Here is a 17,101-nt window from a genome sequence, read left to right on the forward strand (position 1 = left end):
AAAAATGAAAATCCCCTTATCACCACAGAGCCAGTATCTAGTCATTCACTTTCATGTATTGCTTTCAATAGTATTTATCCAGTGGAGTGAAAAGAGGGATTTGAAATATGGCTTGGTAATACGAGATTATAGTGGGCTTGACTCTAAGACCAGAGTCAATATTTTCTGGGGAAAGTTAAATCTACCCACCCAATCCCATCAGTAAATTAGTGCTAGCATCATTGTAAATCACACAACTACCACTCTTCATGTCAAGACTAAGGATAACTCAGGCTCTGTTCCAGTAAACCACTTCCAGATCTCCAGAGATGGAAGGCTGAATGAATCAATTTTATTAGGCAGAGTCTGAGCAGGAATAACAATAGCAAACCAAGCTGTTAATTTATAGAAATAAATGATAATTTAATAAAATTTTAATTTAGTATCTCAGAAGATTGGCTGCTGCATGCATGCTCAGTCATGTCTGACTCTTTGCAACCCAATGGACTGTAGCCTGTAAGGCTTCTCTGTCCATGGAACTTTCCAGGCAAGAATGCTGGAGTGGGTTACCATGTCCTTCTCTAGAGGATCTTCCCAACCTAGGGACTGAACCAGTGTCTCCTGCATCAGCAGGCAGATTCTTTACCACTGAGCCACCTGGGAAGCCCTTTAAGATTGGGGATAATGACAAATAAGGAGATGGAGGACATTTTTGGAGATTTTCTGGCTTTTACTGAATTCTGATGTGGAAAAACATTCTACTAACTAGTATTTGGCCTTTTAAAGTCATTGAGGAAAAACAGTTAAAAACCATATAAGCCCAGTTTGAAAATCTGTTTCCTAAATCTTGAATAACAGCCTCTGATTTTGATACCTGCTCTATTTTATCCTTGACTTAACTGACTAACCAAGTAATGCGTGCACGAGTGCTAAATCGCTTCAGTCGTGTCCTACTCTTTGTGACCCTATGGACTGTAGCCTGCCAAGTTCCTCTGCCTGTGGGGATTCTCCAGGTAAGAATACTGGAGTGGGTTGCCATGTACTCCTCCAGGGGAACTGTCCCAACCCAGGGATGGAAGCCATGTCTCCTACACTGGCAGACAGGTTGTTTACCACTAGTGCTGCCTGGGAATCCCTACCTAGTAATAGTCATGACTAAAACTCATGTTCTAGACTTCATCAGTCCTAAAAGTTTCATCCATTTGACCCAGATGTGTTGAGAGAAGTGCTGAGAACTCTGACAGCTGAGTGCTGAGGCTATTGTGAACCCCAAAGCAGACATATTCTCTGTCTGTTCTGAGGATATAGGCCACATTTAGATACATAAAATCAATTCTGATTTTGTGTTGTTCATAAAGTGATATGGAAGTCCAAGTTAAGGGATCAGGAAAATCCAAGTTAAAGGTCTTCTGGCAGGAAAAATGAATCTGAATTAGTTGTCTGAATAATGGAGGATGAATATTTCATTAGGGAAAATATGACCTAAGAGACTTGAGGGGTGTGTGGTAATTCCAAGCAACTAGACAAAGATCTAAGATCTTGGCATCTGGTCCAATCACTTCATGGCAGATAGACGGGGGGAAAAATGGAAACAGTGAAAGACTTTATTTTCTTGGTCTCCGAAATCACTGAGGACAGTGACTGCAGCCATGGAATTAAAAGACGCTTGCTCCTTGGAAGAAAAGCTATTACTAATCTAGACAATATATTTAAAAGCAGAGACATTACTTTTCTGCCAAATCTCTCTCTAGTCAAAGCTATGGTTTTTCAGTTGTCAAGTATAGATGTGGGAGTTGGACCTGAGGAATTGATGTTTTCAAACTGTGGAGTTTGAAAAGGCTCTTGAGAGTCCCTTGGACTGCAAGGAGATCAAACCAGTCAATCCTAAAGGAAGTCAGTCTTGAATATTCATTGGAAGGACTGATGCTAAATCTGAAACTCCAATACTTTGGCCACCTGATGTGAAGAGCTGACTCATTGGAAAAGACCCTGATGCTGGGAAAGATAAAAGGCAGGAGGAGAAGGGGACAACAGAGGATGAGATGGTTGAATGACATCAACAACTCAATGGGCATGAGTTTAAGTAAGCTCCAGGAGATGGTGAAAGACAGGGAAGCCTGGCATGCTGCAGTCCATGGGGTCACAAAAAGAGGGACAACACTGAGCAACTGAACAGCAAAGAGAAAGATCTATGTGGTCATGGGGAGAATTTAGTAGGGAGGATGTAATAGAGATCAGGTGACAAAGGAAAGCTAGGCTTTGATGATATACCCAATGTTAAACCAGATCAAGGAGACTGACCTTTTTCAAATGGTTAAATGATGATTTTGAAGCACCGTAAACTACTAGAAATAGTTATAGAAAGATTAAACTGTAATGTGGATTACAGATTAGCAGGAAGCAGGGTGCATATTTAGGAAGCTGGGAGAAAATGAGGGTTTAGATAAGAGATGAGAGTAAGTCTGGAATAGGAAAGTGATGGTAGAGGTGAAGATAAGTGGACCTGTGTGTGTGAGTTGGGGGGGTGGGGCGGGAATGGGAGGTGGTTAACAAAGTACACAGGTCACCAGATTGGCCAATGAAATAGAAGCTGGTGGTGTTTTCTGGTTTAGGGATTACAGTAGGGGAATAGATTAATGCAAAAAGATAATAGGTACACATTAGACAAATGGATTTTAAGATGTCCGTGGAGTAGATGAGTTGTATGCAGTTAATGATGGGAAATAGATGGGGAAACAGTGGAAACAGTGGCAGACTTTATTTTTTGGGCTCCAAAATCACTGCAGATGGTGACTGCAGCCAGGAAATTAAAAGACGCTTCCTCCTTGAAAGAAAAGTTATGACCAACCTAGATAGCATATTCAAAAGTAGAGACATTACTTTGCCGACTAAGGTCTGTCTAGTCAAGGCTGTGGTTTTTCCTGTGGTCGTGTATGGATGTGAAAGTTGGACTGTGAAGAAGGCTGAGCACCGAAGAATTGATGCTTTTGAACTGTGGTGTTGGAGAAGACTCTTGAGGGTCCCTTGGACTGCAAGGAGATCCAACCAGTCCATTCTGAAGGAGATCAACCCTGGGATTTCTTTGGAAGGAATGATGCTAAAGCTGAAACTCCAGTACATTGGCCACTTCATGTGAAGAGTTGACTCATTGGAAAAGACTCTAATGCTGGGAGGGATTGGGGGCAGGAGGAGTAGGGGACGACAGAGGGTGAGATGGCTGGATGGCATCACCGACTCAATGGACATGAGTCTTAGTGAACTCTGGGAGTTGGTGATGGACAGGGAGGCCTGGCGTGCTACGATTCATGGGGTCTCAAAGAGTTGGACATGACTGAGTGACTGAACTGAACTGACTGAATGATGGGTGAGATAAAAGGGGTGGAAGGGAGGTCCAAGAGGGAGGGGATATATGTATACACAGAGTTGATTCATTATGTTGTATAGCAGAAACTAACACAAAATTGTAAAGCAATTATGCCTGTGTGTACTTAGTTGCTCCGTTGTGTCTGACTCTTTGGGATCCCATGGATTGTAGCCCACCAGGCTCCTCTGTCCATGGGGTTTTCCAGGCAAGGATTCTCTCTTGCATCTCCTGCATTAGCAGGCAGATTCTTTACCACTGTGCCACTTGACAAGCCCATAAAGCAATTATACTCCTATTAAAAAAAAAAAAAATTAGGGCTTTGGAGCTTAGGGAGAAAAAATGGGAAAATAGATGTATGTTATCAGCATATAGAAGGTTATCAAAGCCATAAGAGTGTTGGGAGAGTCTGGCGGGTAGAGTTTATGGAGTAAGAAGAAGCAACAGTTTAGGACAGGGACATAAATATTTCCTCTCTCAGTAACTCATCCTACTCTCTTCATATCCCTCTCCTCTGTGGATGATGGGACGATTCACAAAACAACAGTCATACAATGCTTTAAGTTACTTAGGAGAAAATAGAGAAAACTATTGTGAAATTATATCTAAAGACAAGGACCTGGCCTACACACAGAACAATGGAATGGTTTGAGATATTTTCTCTGATGAGGACTCTGGTCGGACTCTTGTTCCTCTACTAGTGGTATACATATGAAGGGATAATTAATTCTGTGTCTGTGCCAGAGACACAACTAGAAGCGTTCTGGAACTGGTAACTGGTCTCTGTCCTAAAGACAATCTTTTATGGTTGGCTACAGTTTCATTTATAACTTCTGTAAAGGCTGTCTAAGTTATCTGTAGGACTTCCTAAAGGATTCGTTTCCTGAAGTTTTCATTTATTCAATTCATTTATTCATTTTTTTCTATCATTGTAAAGGAAATCTGGCATCTTTCATTATAGACTGAAATATTTACAAATACTTGTAATATTTTCCAATTCCTTTTGAACACTCTTTCTCCTTTTGCAAGAGCTTGCCAGTTTATAGAAAACTGACTTCTCTGTGGTTTTTAAGGCATCTAAAGGTCTTTCATTTTTAGGAAATAAATCTATAAACAATCAATTAATGTTTGCAGTGACAATAGAGCATATTTCATACAAATGACCACTGATTCTGCCCTTACTGTGAGTGCATTGAGTGTAATTTATATATTTTACTTTTAAAAAGTTACCACAACAGCTTCCATGTAGACATCAGCAAGTATTACCAGAGAAAGATTTTTACTGCACTCAAGACCTTAGGCAATTAGTTCTGAGTGAATTTCTTTTACCAACAGGGAAGATTTATCCTGCCAATCAAGTCAGGATGAGAAAAGCCAACAGGTTTTGGCCTTTATTGAAGTGCAGGTCTTTTGAAAGCCTCCATTATGATCCTCTTTTGTAATCTTTTTGGTTTCTTTTGTATGTTTTTGTAATATAACATTTCTGATCTCTCAATGGAATAGTCCCTTTGTTTTTCTCTATATTTTTCTTTTAGGAGAAAAAATAAACTTCTCATCAGTTCTGAGACAGGGAAAGATAGGACTGGGACAGAATGGGTAATATTGTGTCTTTCTTATGTGCTTAGGGACAAAAGAAATTGCCTTGACAAGTCAGTTGATACGCCATTCATTGCTCCATGACTCAGCAGAGGTCACCTAACCTCCAAAAGCCTACTCGTGCTGGCTGTTCAAGCTGATTGTCATGCAGGACAACTGGTAACTCCCAACTCCCATCACAGACAATCTCCTGAGTTGAAATGGGGAAAACACACACACACACACAACAAAAAACAGCCCTGTCAATCACTGTGAGGATTCAGGAATAAGTAAGGGAAATTTCTAAAGAAATGAATTCAGATGTACCCTCAAAACATTCCTGATTTGTTTGCTCATCATTATATTAAAAGAAAGTTGTTTTGTTTGGTTTTTGTTATATGTTCTATTACATTGTTTTGAAATATTTGTTTAAAAAATTTTTATGTATCATGAAATGATGATTACAATAAGTTCAGTGAGCATCTATCATCTCATACAGATAGAAAATTAAGGAAATGGAAAAAAAAATTTTTTCCTTGTGATGAAAACTCTTAGGATTTACTCTCTTAACAATTTTCAAAAGGTACAAACTTCCAGTTATAAGATAAATAAGTACTAAGGTGGTAAAGGACAACATGATAAATATAATTCACACTGTTATATTATACATGAAAAATTTTTTTTGTTTGGAGTTGCTGTGTAATAAATTTAGGCATTTCAGAAGAAATTAAATACAACCTGTGAGAAATATAATGAGCACAGAAAATTATCCATTATTGATTTTATATTTGCACAGGGATGTGAAGATTTTAAGTAAAAACTCAGGATATTTTTTTACAGACTACAATTTTTTTCCAGCAGGCATGAAAACATTTTCTTAGATAATATTCATTCTATTATTCACTTGGTTGTGAAGCTAAAAGCTTTTAAAGAATAATAGGAAAATAAAATGAAGACAAAGAAAAGTAATAAGGCAGAAATGGTTTTATTCTTAGTTCATCCACATATGTGAAAAAGTGTCTAACATTTAGGTAACTAAGTGAAATGAAGAGAAAACTGAGTATTGTGATAGAAATATAGGACAAAGAAAACGGCAGATGAGGGAGGTGATGGCAGCGGGATGAGGAATAGGCAGTGGGTCAGTATTAGAGGAATATGAAGTGGATTAACATCATGACAATACCTGCTACCCTTGATGGCCAGATTGTGTCTTGCTGGAGACAGTAGACCTCCAGGTGGGAAGAACTGTGTCGACTTTTAAGGAAAGGGACTAGATATGTCACTTAGAAAAAAAGCATGGGAAGGGCTATGAGAAAAAAATGTGAAAAGAGAGGAAAAAAGATTTTTTTTTGCCTGGAATGGCAAGTCCTTCCTGATAAACTTGAGGGGACATTTTCAACTCTGTGTATTACGTGGTTCTAGTGGAATGTTTTAGTTCTGAAAACATTGGTTCATTTCACCTAGTTTAAAAAATTGCGGGAGACTGTCTTTATCAACATCCCTTGTTATCCTCACACACACCTATCTGAGCCCTATCGGCTTTTTTTTAGATCCCTCAAGAGATCTCTCCGCATTATCATCATTGAACTCCACTGTCATATTCTTTATTTGAAATGTTTAAATATTTTTATCATTGATGATAAAATCCCTCATTTTAATTTTAAATATAAATTTTGCTTTGTCAAATCTAGAGACCTATAGGTTATAGAAAATCTGATTGCCTGTAAATAGTAATCAAATTCCTTTATTCTAACTATATTTTAAAAATACATTTGCTTTGTAAAATCTAGGCACCCAACTATTTGACTTGGTTAAAACAAAATCCTAAAGACTTTGTAAAAATCTACTTATATTACCTCAGGGATAGGAGACAAATTTAATTCCTCTCAAAATGTGTTCAGGGCAAAATGTAATGAAATCCTTTTGAATCTGCTAGAAATTTGTGATAATTACATCCAAACGTGTATTCCCAGAGTTTGAGGTGATATGCAAGGAAACAATCAGGGAGAGGGCAGCCTTTAATTTTCAGGATTAAAAGGTACATAAGGAGCATTTAGTGCTTATGGATAATAATGATGGGAAAAATGAAAGTGTCAAATCAGGTGTTTTCGCTTTTAGCTGGAATCCTTTATGATGCTACTTCTTTTATGCAGTTCTGAGGTCATATGTGTCTATGTGCACAGATACATATATATATGTATCTGCGACATGTGTCTGTTTAACAGATGGATAAAAATAAATGAATTTTTCTTGAATAAATACAGGGTATCTGTTGCATGAATTCAGTCGGAAGCATTTTGGAACCCATGTCTTCAAAAGGCAGAAAACCTTTTGAACATTTCATTCCAAGCTTCTGGTTGTAGATTATAACCCTGGTTGTTAAATTTCAAAAGGTGTTCCTCATCCGCTGTGGCTGGCAGAATCTGAGCTGGAAGAACCATCCATACAATGTATTCCTTTTGTGGCTCTTTTGTTATGAGTGTGGTCAAGTTTGCCTTGAAGATCCTCACAGAGATAATTAATGCCTCTTCTGTATGCATCATCTGTAACAGCTTGCAGAAAGTTCTTCTTGTGGTATTTTCATGTTTACACAAAGACTGTAGTCAATACTTTGAAAGAAAAGTGATTTTCTTTCAGTTGTCTTAGACATTATTTGCTATCCCTCCCACCACATTTAGTCAGAAAGACTCCCCAACTCTGTAATATATAATTTAAATTTCAGGCAAAGCAACTGGAGAAAATTGTGCGAGTTTTCCGTTTGGAAACTTGCCTTGCATCCCTGAGCCCTCCAGAGCTTGCATTAAGTTTTAGTGTCTCTTGGTTTCCAGATGTGTGCCCAGTAGTTCTGGCCACCAGAGACTTTTCCTTGTCAGGGTCTAGCCTATCCTGGTTAGAAGCCACAACATCTGTGGTTTTGTTTTTCTATTGAATTGGGACGTCGTCAGTTATCATTATTCTTTTGCTTTTGATATTCCGAATGATATGCTGAAAAGAATGGTCCAGCTATTATTCATGTTGTGTACATTGTATTATTCATGCAGAAATCATTTGTTGCCATTGGGAATAGCATGGATATTTGAAAGGATTTTTTCTGTTATCAGTAATTACCTCCATCCGCATTTTTAATATTATGTCCATTCAAAAGATCATATAGAATGGGCTTTTTATTTTATATCTTTTTGTGAATATCTTTATGTACCACCAAGCAATGGGTATATTATCATAAGCATCAAGAGGTAACTAAAGGAAATCATAACAAGTTGGAGTTCTTTCTAACTGAAAAAAAAAACTGAGTATATTTATTAGAGAAAATAATCTCAGAAGTTTTTATCCTGGAACTTATGTATGCCTTTGAGCTACTCCTCTGACAGGATAGTTTGGCAAAATTTCATTTTGGTTCAGAAGGAAGCATAATGCTCATAACCACTTCATGTTGGGGCAGGTGAAGGGAAAAGTCAGTGACAGGAACTGAGGGCAGGAACAAAAAGTGATAACTGAAGTAGGAGTCCTTAGGATTCCATGAGATCTTAATCAGCTATGAAGATTTAACCCCCCTCCCCACGTCCAATGTGAAGAATTGAACTGAATCAACTGACTGAAAAATGAACTCTAACTTTTGGGGTATGACACTGAAGCAGACTAAAGTAAAATTTATTTATTAAGCAAAGGCCATGGGATTATAGTTGTTGGTCAAGAAGTTTGTTAGTTCTTTTCCATTATAGCTTATGGAATATAATGATGTTCCATCAACATCAGAATGAACTTATTGGCCAAACCAATAGTTTGAGACTTTTAAGTCATCTTCAAGTCAACAGGGGCTTCCCTGGTGGTTCAGATGGTAAAGACTGTCTGCCATGAGGGAGACCCAGGTTCAATCACTAGTTGAGAAGATCCCCTGGAGAAGGGAATGGATACCCACTCCAGTATTCTTGCCTGGAGAATTTTCCGTGGACAGAGTAATGGCTACAGTCCCTGGGGTACAAAAGGTCAGACTTGACTGAATGAAGGCTTCCCTCGTGGCTCAGATGGTAAAGAATCTGCCTGCAATGAAGGAGACCGGGGTTCAGTTCCTGAATTGGGAAGATCCCCTGGAGAAGGGAATGGCTACCCACTTCAGTGTTCTTTCCTGGAGAATTCCATGGACAGAGGAGCCTGGCGGGCTGTAGTGCATGGGGTCATGAAGAGTCGGACACGACTGAGCAACTAACACTTTTCACTTTTCAAATCAACAAGTAAGGCATTTGGTAATCCTGCCTATCAGTATAATAACATAGGTTGCAAGCCTAGTGTAGGACCTGGCACACATTAAGAATTTTAGGCTGTTCTTTGTGAAAGCCAGGAGTGATACACTGAAAACATATATGCATTTATATGTAATAATGAAAATGTTTTTCATGTGAATTAAGAAAGTCAGTTTAAAGTTTCTAGATGCATTGAGTTGATCAATGAAGGCCCAGGTTTCACTAACACTTCTTGTTCTAATCCCTCGGCATGCTTGGTTTTCATTTAATTGCTAAAGAAATAAAATCTATATTTTTAAATTTAAATGTTTTATTCCATCATTTCAGAAATGTTTATTTCTTGTTATGGGGCATATCTGATGTCTATGCATCCGAGATGCAAGCTGTGATGTGATTAGGGTTAGGGCTTAGCATCAGCCTGTCTTTCAGGTAGTTTGTTAAGTATGCTAAAGATATATTGGAATTTTGTGGCAGTTTTAAAGAAAATTCAGAAATGTGTAATATATACAAATACTGCAGTTTGTTTCTTCTTTTCTCCTTTTTCCTTTTGGGGAGTAACTGTAAAGTTTGGTTCGGTGGAGACATTTCTTCTTCCTGTCCTTTGAAACTTAAACTATTTTATATAAATTTAGAGACAAGCATGTTGGCTATCTTCATTTCATTTCTGTGGACCCAATTTCCTCTTGATTGTAAATTTGTCATTGGGGAATCCTTTTCTTCCTTTAGGCCAAACAGCTGTTTTTAATTTTATTTTTCTTCTTCTTCTTTTTTTTTTTCCCACCAAGGAGGTCAAGTTCCTTTGGGGGAAAAACTAGTTCATTATGTTCTTTTCTTTTATATCAGCATGTACGACAACAAAATACAAATTGCCTTTGGGTTGTGAGTTGCTGTGGTATCCATTTAAATACCATTGCATTTCCAAATATTATAATTATACTACTTCCAACCCTCAAATAAAGCCCAGTTAGAAGCTTATTATAGCTAATTTATTTCCATCTGTAAATATGAAAAATGCATTCTTAGCCATGTATTAGTGGGTTCCTGAAAAGAGTGGCCGTTAACTTTTCTTCCTATTTTGCTGTGTGTTCACACTCCATTTATGAGTACTTAGGACTACTTAGCACAAATTACTAATCCAAAGCCTATTCCAGATACTGTCAGTGTTTTTGGAACTACTTATTCCCTCAGTATAGTGTCCGGTATCTTTGCACTGAATGACTCATGACGTCTCTCTTCTTCAGAGCCCACACTGTGGGCTCTCTTAGGATGAAAATTATATAACCATAATAGTGACTGGCAATATGGATGCTGTTCAAGTGCCAAGAACTGTTAGTAAACCTAGTAAAATAAATGTTAGTTTACATGTAGACTGGACAAAAGCATAGTACCTAAGATAGGGAAACTCTTAGAAGTTCACCATGTCCTTTTGAAAGTCAAGCTATCATCCAGGCCTAAATGATCTTGTCTCACTTCTCTTTGTGAAAGTGAATTGGTCCAATATCATATTCACTGATAAGAAAACAATCTATTTGTTCTTGCTTTCCTTCCTCCCAAGTATTTGATTTATAGAAGAATTCGCATTTAATTGAGCAATGTGTTGTAAAAACAGAAATAGATTCAGTTAAACATTGGGTAGGATAGCTTCCTGTAGCTTTATAATCATCCCTCCATGTTTGAATATGGGCAGAGAAATCTATGTGTGTGTTTGCTATGTGAAAGACCTTGTTTGCTTTTTTCTTCTTTATTTTTTCTTTCTAAAGTTCCAGAGATTCAAATATTTACTGCTTTCAAAGTTTATAATTCAAGAATCGTAAGGAAAAATGGGGCTATGAGGACACATGTGTGGTTTATCATCTTCTTCTTGCCTCTAAAATACTGAAGAAAAAGAGCTTGTATTTATGATGAAAAGTCACTATATTACCATTCCCTTTGAGAATTTCAGCCAGATACAGAATACATAAGGTCAGGTTAAGGAAAACTCTGGGAGACAGTGAGGGACAGGGAAGCCTGGTGTGCTGTAGTCCATGGAGTCACAAAGAGTTAGACATGACTTAGTGACTGAATAAAACAGCAAGGAAAAGTACTTTAAGCCAACATGCTAGTTATACTATATCTCTATTGACAGTAATAAATGGAACCATCCCAGCAGTCATGTCCATGTGTCAGGAGAAATGGTTTATCAGAGGCAAGTGGCGGCCCACTAAATTGGGCTAAGAATTTAAGGAGCCATTACAAGAGATGGTGTAGATATTATAGAAAACAGTCAGGAGAGTGGCTCCAGTGAATTCCTCTCACAAAATAAATTCAATCATACATCTCAATGCTATTCCTATAGCAGGAAAGGGAACTATCAATGCAGAGTCTAGAATCTGGCATTATATTTCATAAATTCAAAAAACAAATGCACACCCAAAAACTTAAAAGAGAAAAAAAGAGGCCATGAAAGCAATTCTCCAAATTTTACAACATCTTCTTTTCTCTTAAAAATTGTAAAAAAAAAAATATTAATTAAAGGTTCACATCCACATTACAAAAGAATCCACCAGGAACCAGGAAAACAAAACTAATAAAGTAGTTAAAATCATATAATTACTTTTTTGGAGTTTTGTTTGCTGTTGTTGTTGTTTTAGTCGTTAAGTCAGTTCTAACTCTTTTGCGACCTCGTGGACTGTAGCCCACCAGGCTCATCTCTCCATGGGATTTGGAAAGATGAAGGCTCATCTTCTCCAGGCAAGAAAGAATACTGGAGTCAGTTGCCATTTCCTTCTCCACGGTATCTTCCCAACCCAGGGGCATAACCCATGCCTTCTACATTGACATGTGGGTTCTGTATCACTGAGCCACCAGGGAAGCCCCCATAAACTAAGTTCTGTCCAACTCTTTTGTGACCCCATGGGTGTTTTGCAGAAGCTTATTAGTCATCTCTCTGCCTAACCTGGATTTCTTTGCTAAATGAAGTAGATGCAAGGGCCAACTGAACCCTGAATATAACATCAAGCTATTTCTTTATTGGAGGAAGCAGCTTAGATATTTACAGGGTGTGTTTTACACCTTCTCAAAAGGACTTCACTCACTCAGTTATGAATGAAAAACTGGAAACTGCAGATCTTCCCACAAAGGGGCTGGCCTTAGTGATGTTACCAAACATTGGAAAGAGAACACACTTCACTCTGGGCAGATACCTACAAGAGAAGGAAAGCAAGAGAACATGACCACAGTGAGCAATGGCCTTCCGTATGTTATAGCCACTCTGTAGAGGAAACAGAGGATGCCTGCCTCGCATCAAGCTTTAAAGCTTCCCTTTCAATGATGATGAGTGAAAAGTGGGAAACCGAACATTGGAAACTATTTAAAAATGCTTGATTCTGATGATAACAGTGCTGGTTATGTTCCTCTTTTATGGAGACATGCAGAAATATGATGAGTGAAGCTCATATGATGAGCATTTCCCTTTACCATCCTGAAGAAAGTCATGAAATTCAAGTACTCATGTACAAAAAAGTAACATGTTACTCATAAGAAAGCCAAAATAAGGCTAAATCGGATTTTGTAAAATTAGATACCAGAGGGTAGTAATACAAAATACAAAAGAAAAATATTGTGATTTAAGAATATATATTAATTTAAATAATCTTTCATGCCTGAAAGCCACAAAAACAATAATTTTAGTTAGATAAAGTCCTGGATAGCAACATCATGTTATTCTGGTCAAAGAATTGAACTTTTTGTAGAAATTTCTGCTTAAAATTATTGAAATGATCAGAAACAATGAAAATTAGTCTTAACTATAATAAACTAAGGAACAACCACATTATCAGTTTAATATCTTTTAGAAACAGTGACAATCTTAGCCTAAGTGGAATAGGACATCAGTAACTAATACATCTCTCTCCAGAAACAACAAGGATGCCAAATTTCTTTAAACACAAGTAATGTGATCCTGCAAAATCCTAATCAAGAATTCTTTATTTGAGAAAATTAAGACTGGGAAATGGGCAATATATCACGTCCACTTCCTCACCAAAGTAAAACAGAAAATAAAGCTCAGTGAAGGAAGTGCCATTTATAGTTGCTTTGAGCTGGAGAGACTTCCCTCGTGGCTCAGACAGTAAAACGTCTGCTTGCAATGCAGGAGACCTGGGTTTGATCCCTGGGTTGGGAAGATCCCCTGGAGAAGGAAATGGCAACCCACTCCAGTACTCTTGCCTGGAAAATCCCATGGACAGAGGAGCATGGTAGGCTACTGTCCATGGGGTTGCAAAGAGGTAGACATGACTGAGTGACTTCACTTTCACTTGAGCTGGAGAAAATAATGACAAAGGCTATGATCATGCAAAGTTTTAGAGGCAGCATTTACCTGGAATTCAGCTTTATAGATTTTGAGTGATGTTCTTAAGCAGAGATGATAGTCAAGTATCACACAAAAGCAGAAATGAGTGTGCTCCATGTCTTCACCCTCAGCCCTGGAGCTGGATAGGGACTTGACTTTGTATTAGCAAGGGCTGCTTGGTAGGGAGCAATGACTACAGTGTGAGGCTAAATTTATTAGATTAAACAGAACACATTTTCTTACAAAGAAAAAAAATTGAATCGAGGTTACTTAACTCTTCCTTAACCCACCAGGCCTACTTGTCTCCAAAGAGCTAAAACTGAAAAGATAATTCAAACTATTAGTGGTCGGGTGTCCAAACTAAGTTCCAAGAAAACAATGAAAATCAGTTTACAAATGAAAAAATAAGACCTGAGACAAAGCGAGTCTACTCTCCCATTCTGATGCAAGTAGTGACTTTAGTAAGTTACTGTGGCTGTTTGATGATGAACTATAGATAGAATAAATTCAACAAGAGATCTGTGCACAGATACATAACACTAAAAGAGCAAAAGGTAAAAAGGAGAGACAGTTCTAAACAAGCAGGGTGATACAGGAAACACTTTTGGATAAAACACTAATTTTTATGATTTAAAAAATAAAATAAATGGCCTATTTAAATAAAATAAAGAATAAATATAAAAAGATGATGTGATAAAATAGAATTATTCTTTTAAAACAAATAGGCTAAGGAAGGGAATAATAGAAAATGAGAAAACTATTATGGAAATGAGAAGATGGATGTAGAAAAAGTGCTTTTGAAATCAAATTCAGAGATATGAAAGTTTTCAGAGAGAAAATTTGTAACTGTACAAAATAAAAATAAGATGAATACAATTGACTAGAAAACGATAGATATGGAAGAAGGCAAACAAGGGGTTAATCATGATGAAGTCTCTTGGCATCTACAATGAAGAAATCATTGCATAAATATCCGGAAGAAGCTAGTCACTAAAGCCAGCACTTCTCATGATTATATACAGAATTGATTGGTGTCTATGGACTATCAAGGGTAAATGGTATGACCATAAAATAACAAAGCACAAATCATATGCATGTAGAGGAAATGAAAATATATTTGTGCAATAGCTTATAATTCCAGTTTTTATAGATTTTTCTGAAAAAAATTACTTGGAGACAGAATCCAATCAACTGAAATATTAATCTAAGGGGGGGGGGGTAAAAAAACTTGCGGATGAAACATCTTATATAAAGATAGGTAGTGAGCATTGTATCTAACAGAGACTGTGTCTTCTTTGCAAGTTCTCTTGTAACATTTGCAAAAATAATGAACTCAGATCAAATTTAAAAGCAGAGATGCATTTAAAAATTGAAATAATAAAAATCAAATACATTGATTAGACTCTGATAAAACTAGGAAACAAAAGCAAAATTAAAACAAGCACAAATATCTAACTTGGACATACTGAAATGTTTTCTATCTTTGATTTCCTCTTGGCTCCAAAAAAATCAAAAAAATTTCAGAACAAGACAAATGATGATATGTTGCATATCAAAAATATGTGACACAGATTCAGCTCTGCAGAGATAAAATTCACAGAAGTAAGCAATCAACACTGAATTACAAACAATGGAATTAAGCACTGGAGGTAGGAGGTTTAAAAAGAGTAAGAAAAACAAAATTTAAAAAGCACTATAAGACGAATAAATTCTGAGAATTTATTGTAACAAAGCAAAAGAACAAGAAGCTAGAAATCTTTTAATGGAAAAGCAAATAATAAAGCAAAGCTAATCTTTCACTGCTTAAGTCTCAAAATAATCTTCGGGCCTCCCAAATGCCTCGTCAGATTTTATCATTGATATTGACCAGGAACTGCTCTACTCCTAGTCTTTAACTATGCTAAAGCCTTTGACTGTGTGGATCATAACAAATTGTGGAAGACTCTTAAAGAGATGGGAATACCAGACCATCTTATCTTTCTCCTGAGAAACCTGTATGTGGGTCAAGAAGCAACAGGTGGAATCCTGCATGGAACAATTGATTGGTTCAGGATTGAGAAAGGAGTACCACAGGGCTGTCTGCTGTCACCCTGTTTATTTAACCTACATGCTGAGCACATCATGAGAAATGCTGGGCTGAATAAGTTACAAGCGGGAATCAAGATACGTGGGAGAAACATTAACAACCTCAGATATGCAGATGATACCATGCTAATGGCAGAAAGCGAAGAAGAGCTAAACAGCCCTTTAATGAGGGTGAAAGAAGAGAGTGAAAGAGCTGGCTTAAAACTAAATATTAAAAAAAACCAAAACACACAACTAAGGTCATGGCATCTGGTCCTATTCAGTTCAGTTCAGTCTCTCAGTCGTGTCCGACTCTTTGCGACCCCATGAATCTCAGCATGCCAGGCCTCCCTGTCCATCACCAACTCCTGGAGTTTACTCAAACTCATGTCCATTGAGTCAGTGATGCCATCCAGCCATCTCATCCTCTGTTGTTCCCTTCTCCTCCTGCCCCCAATGCCTCCCAGCATCAAAGTCTTTTCCAATGAGTCAACTCTTCGCATGAGGTGGCCAAAGTATTGGATGCTTTAGCATCAGTCCTTCCAAAGAACACCCAGGACTGATCTCCTTTAGAATGGACTGGTTGGATTTCCTTGCAGTCCAAGGGACTCTCAAGAGTCTTCTCCAACACCATATTTCAAAAGCATCAATTCTTCAGCGTTTGGCTTTCTTCACAGTCCAACTCTCACATCCACACATGACCACTGGAAAAACCATAGCCTTGACTAGCTGGACCTTAGTTGGCAAAGTAATGTCTCTGCTTTTGAACATGCTATCTAGGTTGGTCATAACTTTCTGGTCCCGTTACTTCTTGGCAAATAGAAGGGGAAAAGCCCTCTTTTTAGACTCTAAAATCACTGTGGGTGGTGATTGAGCCATGAAAGCAGAAGATGATTGCTTCTTGGCAGGAAAACTATGAAAAACCTAGACAGTGTGTTGAAAAGCAGAGACATTACTCTGTCAGCAAAGGTCCATACAGTCAAAGCTATGCTCTTCCCAATGGTCATGTTGTGCAAGCTGGATCGTAAAGATGGCAGAACACTAAAGAATTGATGCCTTCCAACTGTGGTGCTGGAAAAGACTCCTGTGAGTCCCTTGGACAGCAAGGGGATCAAACCAGTCAATTGAACAGGAAATCGACCCTGAATACTCATTGGAAGGACTGATGCTGAAGCTGAAGCTCCAGTATTCTGGTCACCTGATGTGAAGAGCCAATTCATTGGAAAAGACCCTGATGCTGGGAAAGATTGAGAGCAGAAGGAGAAGAGGGTGTCAGAGGATGAGATGGCTGGATGGCATCACCGATGCAATATACATGAACCTGGGCAAACTTTGGGAGTTGGTGAGAGACAGAGAGGCCTGGAGTGCTGCAGTCCATGGGGTCACAAAGAGGTGGACATGACTAGGCGATTGAACAATGAAAGCTGTTCTATTTCTCTTCTAAGGTTTTTCCAAATAGTGTTTCTGTGTTTTCCCCTGAAGTTGTTTTCTCTATGGAGCAAGAAATAACTGATCCTGGATCCACAGGGAACCTTATTCTAGATCTGATGG

This window comes from Budorcas taxicolor, chromosome 12 (assembly GCF_023091745.1).
Source record: "Budorcas taxicolor isolate Tak-1 chromosome 12, Takin1.1, whole genome shotgun sequence".
In the NCBI taxonomy this organism is placed as follows: domain Eukaryota; kingdom Metazoa; phylum Chordata; class Mammalia; order Artiodactyla; family Bovidae; genus Budorcas; species Budorcas taxicolor.